The sequence below is a fragment of the Perna viridis genome, chromosome 2 (assembly GCF_037379345.1).
Source record: "Perna viridis isolate PV_CMFRI_1.1 ecotype Kerala chromosome 2, ASM3737934v1, whole genome shotgun sequence".
In the NCBI taxonomy this organism is placed as follows: Eukaryota; Metazoa; Mollusca; class Bivalvia; order Mytilida; family Mytilidae; genus Perna; species Perna viridis.
Window position 1 is genome coordinate 37,356,046 of NC_142446.1, and position 11,506 is coordinate 37,367,551.

The following is an 11,506-nucleotide window of genomic DNA, read 5'->3' on the forward strand; positions in this document are numbered from 1 at the left end:
TACAAAAAATTGATTTCTAATATTATAAAACCCTTTTTAATATTAAAAAAAAAATTCAAATTTAATTAAAAATGATTTTTTAATATTAAAAATTGATTTTTTTATATAAGAAAATGGATATGTTTTATTCAATTACAGTTTTTTTAATATTTCAGAAAATCATTTTTTAATATTAAAAAATGTGACTGACTTTGCAATATTGCAAAGTGATTGTTTAATATTACAAATTCATTTTCTAATATAACAAATTCATTTTCTTATATTACAAATTCAATTCATAATATTGCTAAATGTGTGCATATTTAATATTACTTAATCAGGAATTTGTAATATTAGAAAATAAATTTGTTATATTGTAAAATGAATTTATAATATTTAAAAATGATTTTGTTATATTAAAAAAATATTTTCTAATATTAAAAAAATTTTTTCACTTTGGCTTGCCATAAAGACGAATTTCTGAGCATAAAGGGGACACATCTATCTTGGATCCTCATATGAGTATGGAAGAATTTTTTAAGAGGTATCAAACAAAAATAAACCAAAACTTATCACAAAAAGAATTGTCAGTTTAACTGTATAAACATCATTTTGTCAGCATTATTTTTATTAAAAAATGTACATATGAGTTCAAATGTCAAAATACCTTCTGTTGCACTTCCTTAACGTTCAGTTATTTTTAGAAATTAAATGCGACGCCTCATTGGTGGCTTGTTCATTTGATTTTCACAACAACTATGTATGTGTTCTGGCGATTAGGGGAACTAAAAAGTTCACATGTACAGAAAGGTTTAATGCTCACTTTATCTCCGGGGTCAAGTTTGGCTACAAAGGATGCAGTGCCACTGAAGTAACCCCTAATACTGGCAGTATAAAAGGTCGATAAGATAAACGGAATTTTTATAAATGTGAAAGTAGGCATCGACTGTCCTAGTCATGATTGTTAATGTAATAAGGTAAAGCCCTCGTTTCTCACACTTGAAGGACCCCAAAGTCTCCAAAGATTCTGTACTTTGCATACCATATGATGTGATAATCACCGGAAATCGTATAGGGTTATACTTTTTTGCCATTCCAAATGCTGCACACGCAGTAACTGCAACTGAAACATATGGATTAAGTATACTTTCTATAAGAAAAAAAAAAGAGTCCATGTAAATGATTGCCAAACAGTTGAAACTATTTAAGTATCAGTCCATATAAAATTCAGACACTGCCTATGGTAAGGTGATTCATGGTGTAGAAAAAACCCACGGAACAAATGATTCTTTTTGGTTTTCATATGCTATATTTTTATGTGACTATGGTCTTCTCTGTATTTAGATCTCTACTTTCGAGAAAACTAACACCATAACACTGAAATCAATCAAATCAAACCAAATCAAGAACGATAACTCTTGCAAAGTGCTGATTTCATGTATCTATATAAATTTTATCTCAAAAGCGCAACGCTTAAATGAAAAACTAAGACTGGTTAAGTGGTCTATAGCTGTTTCTGAAGAAGAAATAAATGTGAAATTGGTGGGGTTTTGACATGCACAAATCAACTGATTTATATAAAGATTGCTACTTAATGTAAAATACTAATCGTATAGATATTACGTTTCAAGGAGTAACATCTAATAATATACCTAAAAAGTAAAGCAAAACACACACACACACACACACAAACAACAAATAACAAAACAAAAATACATAGAAAAAAACCACAATTCTCCACTTATTTATGTATATACAACGCATCGTTCCGTCAAATAGGCAAGTCCTTACACCTGAGAGTAAAAAAAATATACATATGCAAGTTAAAATTTGTGAATAAAATTAAAATAAAATTGTGAGTGTTTTGTGCAATTTGCATATTTCACTTGAGGTACCTTTGTCACATTTTATGTCAAGAAAATGCGTTTTTTCATACATAGTGTACAAAGTTATATTCTTACGAAATGTCAAAATATTATTTTATGCCAACCAATATATAATTGTGGTTTTCAATTATTGTATTGTTTAAAACATGTTTGCAAGAAAGAGCACTGTAGTGCTTCCCGGGCTATACAGTTTAAACACATTTTCTTGTTCTTCAATCAACAAATGGATAGTTTCTCTCGAAGTTCTATCCATCAAAATAAGTAAACAGCGAACAGTGACAATTATGTTATAACAGAGTAAATTGTCATAGCTACAATTTCCCAAGTATTATGTTTTGAAATGTATGTTGGCTACCTGCCCCGTACAGGTCCGGGTGTTAAAAGAATAGGCCTGCAGCAGCGCTAAGCTTGTCGTAAAAGGCGACTAAATAGTGCTCAGAATCCTAGCCGGGGGCTGTGTGCTCCAGGTGGTGGATTTGGGTACCCCTGGCGTGTTACATGCTGGGGTTGTCAGGCTATAATACGGAAAACCTGACCGCAAACCATAGTGATGCACCGTGTTGGGAAAGATGCCACGTTCATCGCACGTTAAAGAACCCTACTGTGGTATTCTCCCGGAGTAAGAACCATAGGGCTCTGCCACAGGAGGCTAAATTGCCCGACCCTACCCACCTCTCCCTATTTCCAGTGGCAATCAAAATTTGTCGACCCCATTGTCCTTGTGTCCCATCCCTTTTTCATTTCATCATCATTTCATGTTCATTCTATCATCAATTTCATGTTCATCGTCTGAATATAGCTGAAATATTGCTGCTTGGACGTTAAACCCCAACAAATAAACAAACAAACGATGGCTACCTGGACAGTTATTCAAATTGTAAATGCAGTGGCATCTGTTTTTGAACTCATCGGACACATTTTGTGTTTTTCAATTCAGAAAGTGTAAGTTAGTGAGTCTCTTGTGAATCCATTGTAGCTTGCAATATTGATCGTTACGTAGTAATTGATTGTTCAGTTATAATTCGGCAATCACCCGGATGACATCCCCCAAAGTTAATTAACCCTGATTTACATCAAGTTCTTTCCTCATTTTGTCTACGGTTTTAACCAGTTGGACTTTTCTGATTCGTTCACTTCATTGATGGTTTTTCTCAATCGAAGCTCTATAAACAGCCATTTCACTGTAATATGTGGACATGATTTTTGAACCCACCTAAACTTTCAGTTAAAGTTGCATTCAAGGTTTCTTGTTCCTGTCGATATGTTGCTACAGCAATATTTATATTGTTTTTGAACTCTTGTATTTTTTTCCGAGCATCTACCGTAAACCGATCAGTGAACGTTTTACACATCGCCGTTTCACTGTTTATTTGACTGCGAAATTTTTTAATTGTCAACAATAATGTTTCGTTAAATTCTTTTTGTGTTTTTCGAATGTGTCAGATAAAGTATGAACGAAATCGTCTACATTTGTTGTAGAATCTTTTAATGTTTTCACCCCCGAATTAAATTCAGACTCCCACTGTTTCATCTTATCTGTAAATATTTCCATTTTATGTTCCACTTTTAGCAACTTTTCCAACAGCCTTTCTTCGAAATGGTATTTAGAACATTGCCACATAGGATTTTCATCTGTGCCAGTCGTTATTCCAATTACTGGGATAACATGGACAGACATTACTAGCAATACACAATAGTCCACTAATATCATCGTTCACCCACTATTACAAGCTGGGAAACATCTTTCGTTCTACAAATACTGAATACAATTTGTTGGCAGTGTGATACCTTTATTTGTAGCACTTTTCTATCAGAGTTGTTTGTACATGCATGAATGAATTGTAGTTGCCAATCTGAAAAACTCCAAAAAAAATGTAGAATACCCAGTTGTATGTTTAGATAAAAAACGTTAAAAAGGAAGATAAGTTCTATTCCGATAGAATATCAATTTACGTGTTTTCCTGATATAACCTGCGAGCTCAAGAAAGCAACAATAGAGAGCACTCATATCTTTTCTGACTTCAATCAAACCAGTCTTTTTATCTCATGTACGCCTCATTATTTGTAAAGGACACAACTTCTAATTTCTCATATTTTGTATGTTGAAGGAACCCAAGATGACTTCTATGTAATATGTGATCTTTTATACCATTATTAAAACAGCTAGTTTGATATATTCTGAAAACAAATCAGATGCTACACATTTCACTCTAACCGAAATATTCCATCGGATTATATTTGATACACGGAAGATAACGTAAGCAAATTTCTGAAAACATCCAAATGATGTTCCCCCGTCAATTCGGAAAGCTTGTTTGTTTGTTTGTTTGTTTGTTTGTTTGTTGGGGTTTAACGTCCGAGCAGCAATATTTCAGCCATAGACAATGAACATGAACTTGATGATAAAATGAACATGAAATGATGATGAAATGAAAAAGGGATGGGACACAAGGACAATGGGGTCGACAAATTTTGATTGCCACTGGAAATAGGGAGAGGTGGGTAGGGTCGGGCAATTTAGCCTCCTGTGGCAGAGCCCTATGGTTCCTACTCCGGGAGAATACCACAGTATGGTTCTTTAACGTGCGATGAACTTGGCATCTTTCCCAACACGGTGCACCACTATGGTTTGCGGTCAGGCTTTCCGTATTATAACCTGACAACGCCAGCATGTAACAAACCAAAGGTACCCCATTCCACCACCTGGGGCACACATCCCAGTTGCTCTGTGCGTAGAGCGCCCTAGCCCCCGGCTAGGGTTCTGAGCACTAGTTAGTCGCCTTTTACGACAAGCTTAGTGCTGCTGCAGACCTATTCTTTTAACACCCGGACCTGCACGGGGCATTCGGAAAGCAAATGTTTGGTTGTTCTCGTATGGCTGTGACATCTATTGCAACACCACCTGTACTATGTAGCACCCTTGACCACTAGGCCTGCTAGGCAATATAAAATATGGTTTTCACTGGCCGGGTGATTACTTCTCGTAGGTTTAGTCAAGGGTTGAAACTTAGTACACGATGTGTGGTAGTACTGAACAGCTTATCTAGGTGTTATTATATACGTTAGAGGATCAAATTTACTATACATGTCACATAAAAACAATACCATACAAACGTCCCAGATTGTGACGAGTCTATTTCCTACACTACTTCATCGGACCATGTTTGATACAAGGGAGAGAACGTAAGCATGAAAGGGTCTGAAAACATCTCAACGATTTTAGAGCTGTCATATTTGAAAAGCAATTTTTTGTTGTTCCCGTCGCGAAACTCGAGCTCGTTCCGCTTTGACATCTATGGTTCACCACCTGCACTAAGCCCAGCGCCTATGACCACACGGCCACCTAGGCTAGGTTCATCTCCTGGAGATCTTTTGGAGACAATCAGTTCAAGACTATTATCTGAATATAATAGCATTAAAACCTATGATTTTTCAACACTGTATACTTCTATTCCCCATACTCAGTTAAAATCCTGACTTAAAAACATTATACATCGTTGTTTTTCCAAAAAAGATGGTACACCTAGATACAAATATATAGTTCTTGGTAGAGATTCCTCATATTTTGTAAGAAACAATTCCAAATCATCTTCCAAATATACAGAGGAAGATGTTTACAAAATGCTGGAATTTTTAATTGACAACATATTTGTCCAGTGTGGTGGACGTGTTTTTCAACAAACGGTCGGCATTCCAATGGGACCAAATTGTGCTCCTTTACTTGCTGACCTATTCCTTCACTCTTATGACGCTGACTTTATAGCTGATCTGATCAGAAAGAAAGAATATCCTTTGGCTAGATCCTTCAATCCCAGTTTCCGCTATATAGATGACGTATTATCTTGAAACAATCCTAATTTCGGGGATTTGATACATCGCATCTACCCAAAAGAACTTGAGAGAAAGGATATTACAGACACTGTGAAGTCAGCCTCATATATTGACCTACACTTAGAAATCGATGGTAAAGGAATACCATTTACCGAACTTTACGACAAACGTGATGACTTTTCATTCAGAATTGTCAACTTTCCTTTCATCTGTGGCAACATCCCTTCGGCTCCTGCGTATGGAGTGTTCATATCACAACTCATACGTTATGCCAGAGCTTGCCGAAACTACGCCGACTTTTTGTATCGCGCTAGAACTCTAACAAATAGGCTTCTGGAACAGGGTTATGTTGCTACAAGATTGAAGTCATCACCACAGAAGTTTTATGGTCGTTATCATGAACTCGTGGATCGTTATGATGGATCCATCAGCACCATGAAAACTGATTTATTCAACGGGTCATAGTTTTCCTTCCCTCGTTTGTCTACCCCGGACTTGACTTTTTATGAGCATTTTGGCGGGTGTTTCTAGAAAAGCAGAGGACGGTTACCCTACCGGTGCACCTGGTCCATGCTCCCAGTTTTTAGTGGAGTCCGAGTTGCTCATTTACTTTTGTTACTTTGTATGTATGATTTTAGTTACTTTATGTTCTTTGTTGTGTATGTCTGTTTTCCATGTCTGGTCTTTGTCCATGGATTACATTCTTTTGATTACCGCTATAACCTTGGTTCCCTTGATTACTCTCTCATTGAATGTCCACATCCGCTCGTTTGGAAGAGAAACTTTTGCAATGGTATCCACGAATTTACCCAAATACTACGATATGTCCAGAGTTGTTTGGTCGTTAGTAATGAAGTCTGCATCTGGAAAGACAGGGAATAATTGTCGGTACTTTTCCCCTTTGACCATTTTGACACATATTAATTTTTATATTTCTCGTACTTGACAAGCAGCAGGATAACAGGAATCGCCTCTACATTGCAATAACAATGTAACAATAGAAAAGGGAACATATATGGCAAAACACAACAAATGCACCATCGTAAAACATGAAGACACATTAATGACCAACATTGACATTAGGGAATTATCATTCATTTCTAACCAAGTATCATGCTGCAAGCGCAGCAGACAACTTTAAATTGTGGACAAACACCCGAAATCAATCGACAACAGGTGGTTACCGAGGAAGCCAATGTAGCGACATATTTTGTCAAACATATTGGAACCAACCTTTTTCAAATTTTTAGACTGTTACAGTTTAGATAATGACGCCTGGTTTGCCTCCTGCGAGGTCATAACGCGGGTCATTAGAACTACAATTAGATGAGATTAAACTCAGCAGAAGAAGAACGACCTTCCAATTTCTGGCTTTGATTCCTCGTTCAAAATTCATCTGACCCTGAAACTTTTTTTTTATTTGGACATTGATATTGTCACGGGTTTCTGAAAGCTTGAGACATTACTGGGTAAGTAAATATTTGATCATGGGCTGAGCGGGAAAGGGATAATATAGCGCATGAAGATAATAGAATCGGATAAGGAACGGTTATTTCTGCAGAGTATTGCAACACCTGGGCAAATCTCGAGACTGGTTTCTTTACTTCCGATTTCATATCAAATAATAAAATAAAGCCCCCTTTTAACTCATGACTATGGTTAAGGGTCAATTCTTTAAATTTTTATGACATCAGTGGACTTTAACCCGATATGTACCTTACTTGCATAACGGTACTTATTCACATGCACTTTTTTGATCGAGACACATGGAAGAAGGATTTCTGTTAAAAGTTCGGCAAAATAAACCACTTTCATTGGACAATTTCCACATTCTAGTTAAATTCATACAAGAATGTCTTGATTTATTATGCTTGTAATCGCAATAAGGATATTGATAACAATTCTCAACGTAGATAAAGCAACAAAAAGGTGCCCGAAAATGTAAACAAAATAAACTGACTTCAGAAACCATGAAGAACACAAACTACTTCACACTGAACCTCAGGAACATGAATAGATGATACCATCAGTTTAATTGTGTGGTCCTCCGAACATGATGCAAGTAGTTGTTTCCTTGACAAATTTATTTTTTTGTAGTACTGTGATAAATGGTACTAACACAAATTAGTTTCATTATTATTGTTATGTTTCTCATGTTCTTTCTCGTTAGCATTGTCATTGACATTTTCAATTTTTTTCCATTTTTTGCTGTTCTTTAATGGATAGTTACATCCCATTTACTTATTCAGAAATATCATCGGCTGAATTGGTTTGTGTACTATCATGATTATTAACACAAGAGAGTTGTCTGCTCTTTAGTAATGAACCATAATCGGTTATAGCTCTTCCAAAACGTTCTTTAGATTCTGTCCTGTCAAAAACGATTATTTTATCTGTTATGATACATAAATTTCGTACTCAAAGAATATGCTAGGGTTTATTTAGATTACCTCACTTTTCTGTACATCTACTATATTCTTGTGTGGTGGATATGTGTCAGTGTATTTATGTAATTCTTCTGTCTTGTCACATCCGTAATCGCACAATTTGCAATAAGCCGAACACTGATCTGGCGTCAGGTGCTTATTTCTATAATGGTTGAGAACATGCTTGTATGAATTTATGACCGGTTTCCTCGTGGTACTGCACTTCATACATTCGTATGCTGTTTCCCTCTTCTCGACAGGTGTTTTCCGTACATTGAGGATTTTGAAAGCATTATTGAAAAGAAATTTAGCATTGTTACCAGGTACAGTTTAATGAAATCACTTATGCACAGCATTTATCACTTTATGAAAACGTCACCATCGCAAATAGCCGTGGACTTATTAGTATTTAATATAGAGTTTGGACTTTCATTGTCCAGACCCCCTATCAGCATGCTACGCCAAGATTTCACACAAGTATTCGTGGGAGAAATGAACATTTTTCATTCCAATTCCCCAACGACATTTTATTTTAAAATTGCTCTTCAACCAAAATTGCATAAATCGTCATAATACTGCAACTCAAAACTTCAATATTTGTCAATAATTGCAAGTCTACCTGTGCATGCACTGTTCTTTGTACACACTTACTTATACAACTACTATGATTGTTTTGTTTGTTTTCATAATTTAATTTCACTCAATAACTATATGTTCATAAAGAAAACATCATTCCCTGATGAATAAACTATAAATATATATAGTTCATGTTTTTGTTTTTGTTTCGTTTTGTTTGTTTGTTTGTTGTTTTTTTGCATATTTCCTTTTAAAAGGGATGGGTATGTCAATCCTGAACCTTCATGTATATAGACCATAATTTTCAGCATCAGTGAAAACAACACAAAATTCAATTATTCTTGACTTTATGAATCTAACAACATATACAGCATAACCAATGAACATATTAACATAGGTTCATTCATATTGATTTTCTTCTGCCAACAAATATAAGTATCTTAACCATGTAAAACAAAGAACAAAGATGTAATACATAGTCTTTATTTCAAATAAATCATCTCCATGAAAGGTAAATATCCACATGTATAAAATAATTTATAACAACTTAAAATATATATGATACACATATCTGAAATACACCATACTCAATAGGTTGACTGATTCGCAAGTAACGATTTCTTCTCTTTCACCATTCATTTTGGACGGATTATCTCCCCTGTGGGGCTTTAACTTGTTGTGATTCAACAACTTTTCTTTGTTCTTATTGTCAAGCTGTATGATACAGTTCACATCTGAAATATTCTTTTTAACAGTATATGGTCCTTTACAGGAAGGTTCCAGTTTTTGGGATATCCCTTTTATTCTATCTTCATTCCGGACCCACATGTAGTCTCCAATTGGTATCTATAAACTGATAATTTTGTATAATAAATATCTTTATGTCGTTTTCTTGCAAGACGATGTGCTAGCTGCATATGTGACTTTAAGTGTTCCACATATTCTCCATATGATGTAACATTTTCATTCTGGTAGTCTGGTATGCTACCATATTACATTTCTGCTGGCATTCTAAATTATCCACCTAACATAAATACGTTGGGAGTCACCCCAGTTTGTCGTGTACTGTGGACCTGTAGGCTGAAGCTAAACATCCAAGATGCAGATCCCAATTTTCTTGTTCACCATTTAAGTATGCTTTTATCATTCGCACTAGGGTTTTGCTGAAGCGTTCAACTACCTCATTCCCTTTTGAATTTTTCGGGCTTGTTCTTGTTTTTCTTACCTCTAGCATTTGACACAGCTCCATAGAAATGTTGCTCTTATTGCTTCAACCCTGATCACTATGTATGGACAACGGATCATTTAATATGATTCTTGCACGTGTTTCAGCAGTCTGATCTGGTATAGGTAGGACTTTTAGCCACTGTGTAAAATGTACAAATTTCTATCGATTCTTTCTAAGGGTAATTCGAAAAGGACCTACTATATCGGTAGCTAGACAACTCATTGGTGCTCTTGATCTCAATGATCCTAAAGGTGCTTTAGGCTTCTTGTTTGTATTCTTATTCATTTCACAGTTATCCCATCGAATTATGTAGTTGTTAACATCCTCTTTGGCATTATACCAGCAGTAATTTTGAAGTAGCTTTTGACTTGTTCGCTTTTGTCCTAAGTGTTCTGATAGTACACAGTTATGATTTGGTATAACAGTTCTGACTGCAGGCGTTTTGGTACAATACATTGGTTGTAAACCTCTGTGCCATCTAGTTTGTAGAATGATTTATAATAATTCCATCAACAAGTGAGAGTGTATTCCACTATATCCAATAATGTTTTTGTTCTCGTTCAGGGCTTTATATATAATACCTAAAGTCGTTTTCCTGTGCTCTTGCTAATTGCGTGTTATTGTATGGGAACACTACCTGTTGAGCATTATTAGCACTTTGATTTTCAAATTTCACTTGATTTCTGGTTTTTACACTCCTTGTTGAGTTATGTCCATTCTTATCATCTACTATCAGAGGAATCTATAGAGTTGATGGCAAGATCATTCTGATTTTGATTTTGTTTCCTGGGTCTTTATATCAAGATTTATATTCCATCTGTTCAGTTCTTTTTCTACGGTTATGACATAGACCACACTTGTGCGAATCCAATGTGTCTTGATTTAGGCATTTACAATCATGTGGGTTTTCGCACTTGCTTAGTGCATCTGCGTGGCCCATTTTTGTCCCTTTTCTATATTCAGTGGTGAAAATGTATTTAGATAAGATCTCTATCCACCTAGCTATTTTCCTCTTGGCTTCTTCTCTCTGAATATCCACACTAAACCTTTATGATCCGAGCGAATTCGAAATTTTCTTTCTGATAGATACTGTCGAAAGTATTCAATAAAGAATCGCACAGCTAATAGTTTTTTTTCTGTTATACAATATTTTTTCTCTTCACGATTTAATGCCCTGCTATTATAGCAATAACTCGCTCTCTTCCGTCTTGTATTTGCGCTAGTTAGCTCTTGCTTCAATTAATTTCTGATTTGCACACACACTTCTCAGTCCACACAAATTTCTCATCTTTTCTAGTGAGATCCTTAAGTGGTTTGCAATATCTGAATAGTTTTTGATGAATCTCCTATAGTAGGACCCCATGCCAAGAATATGTTTCATTTGTTTTACATTATTTGGCCTGGGCCACTGCAATAATTTTGCAATGTTATCATGATAGGATTTCACCCCTTCACTTGATACCGTATACCGTAGTCATGTGGCTGTTTCTATGAAAAGCTTACATTATTTTTTGTTTCAATTTTAGATTTGCATCAAGGATATCTATTACCCTTTCATTATGCTGTTCAAAACTAGTCTC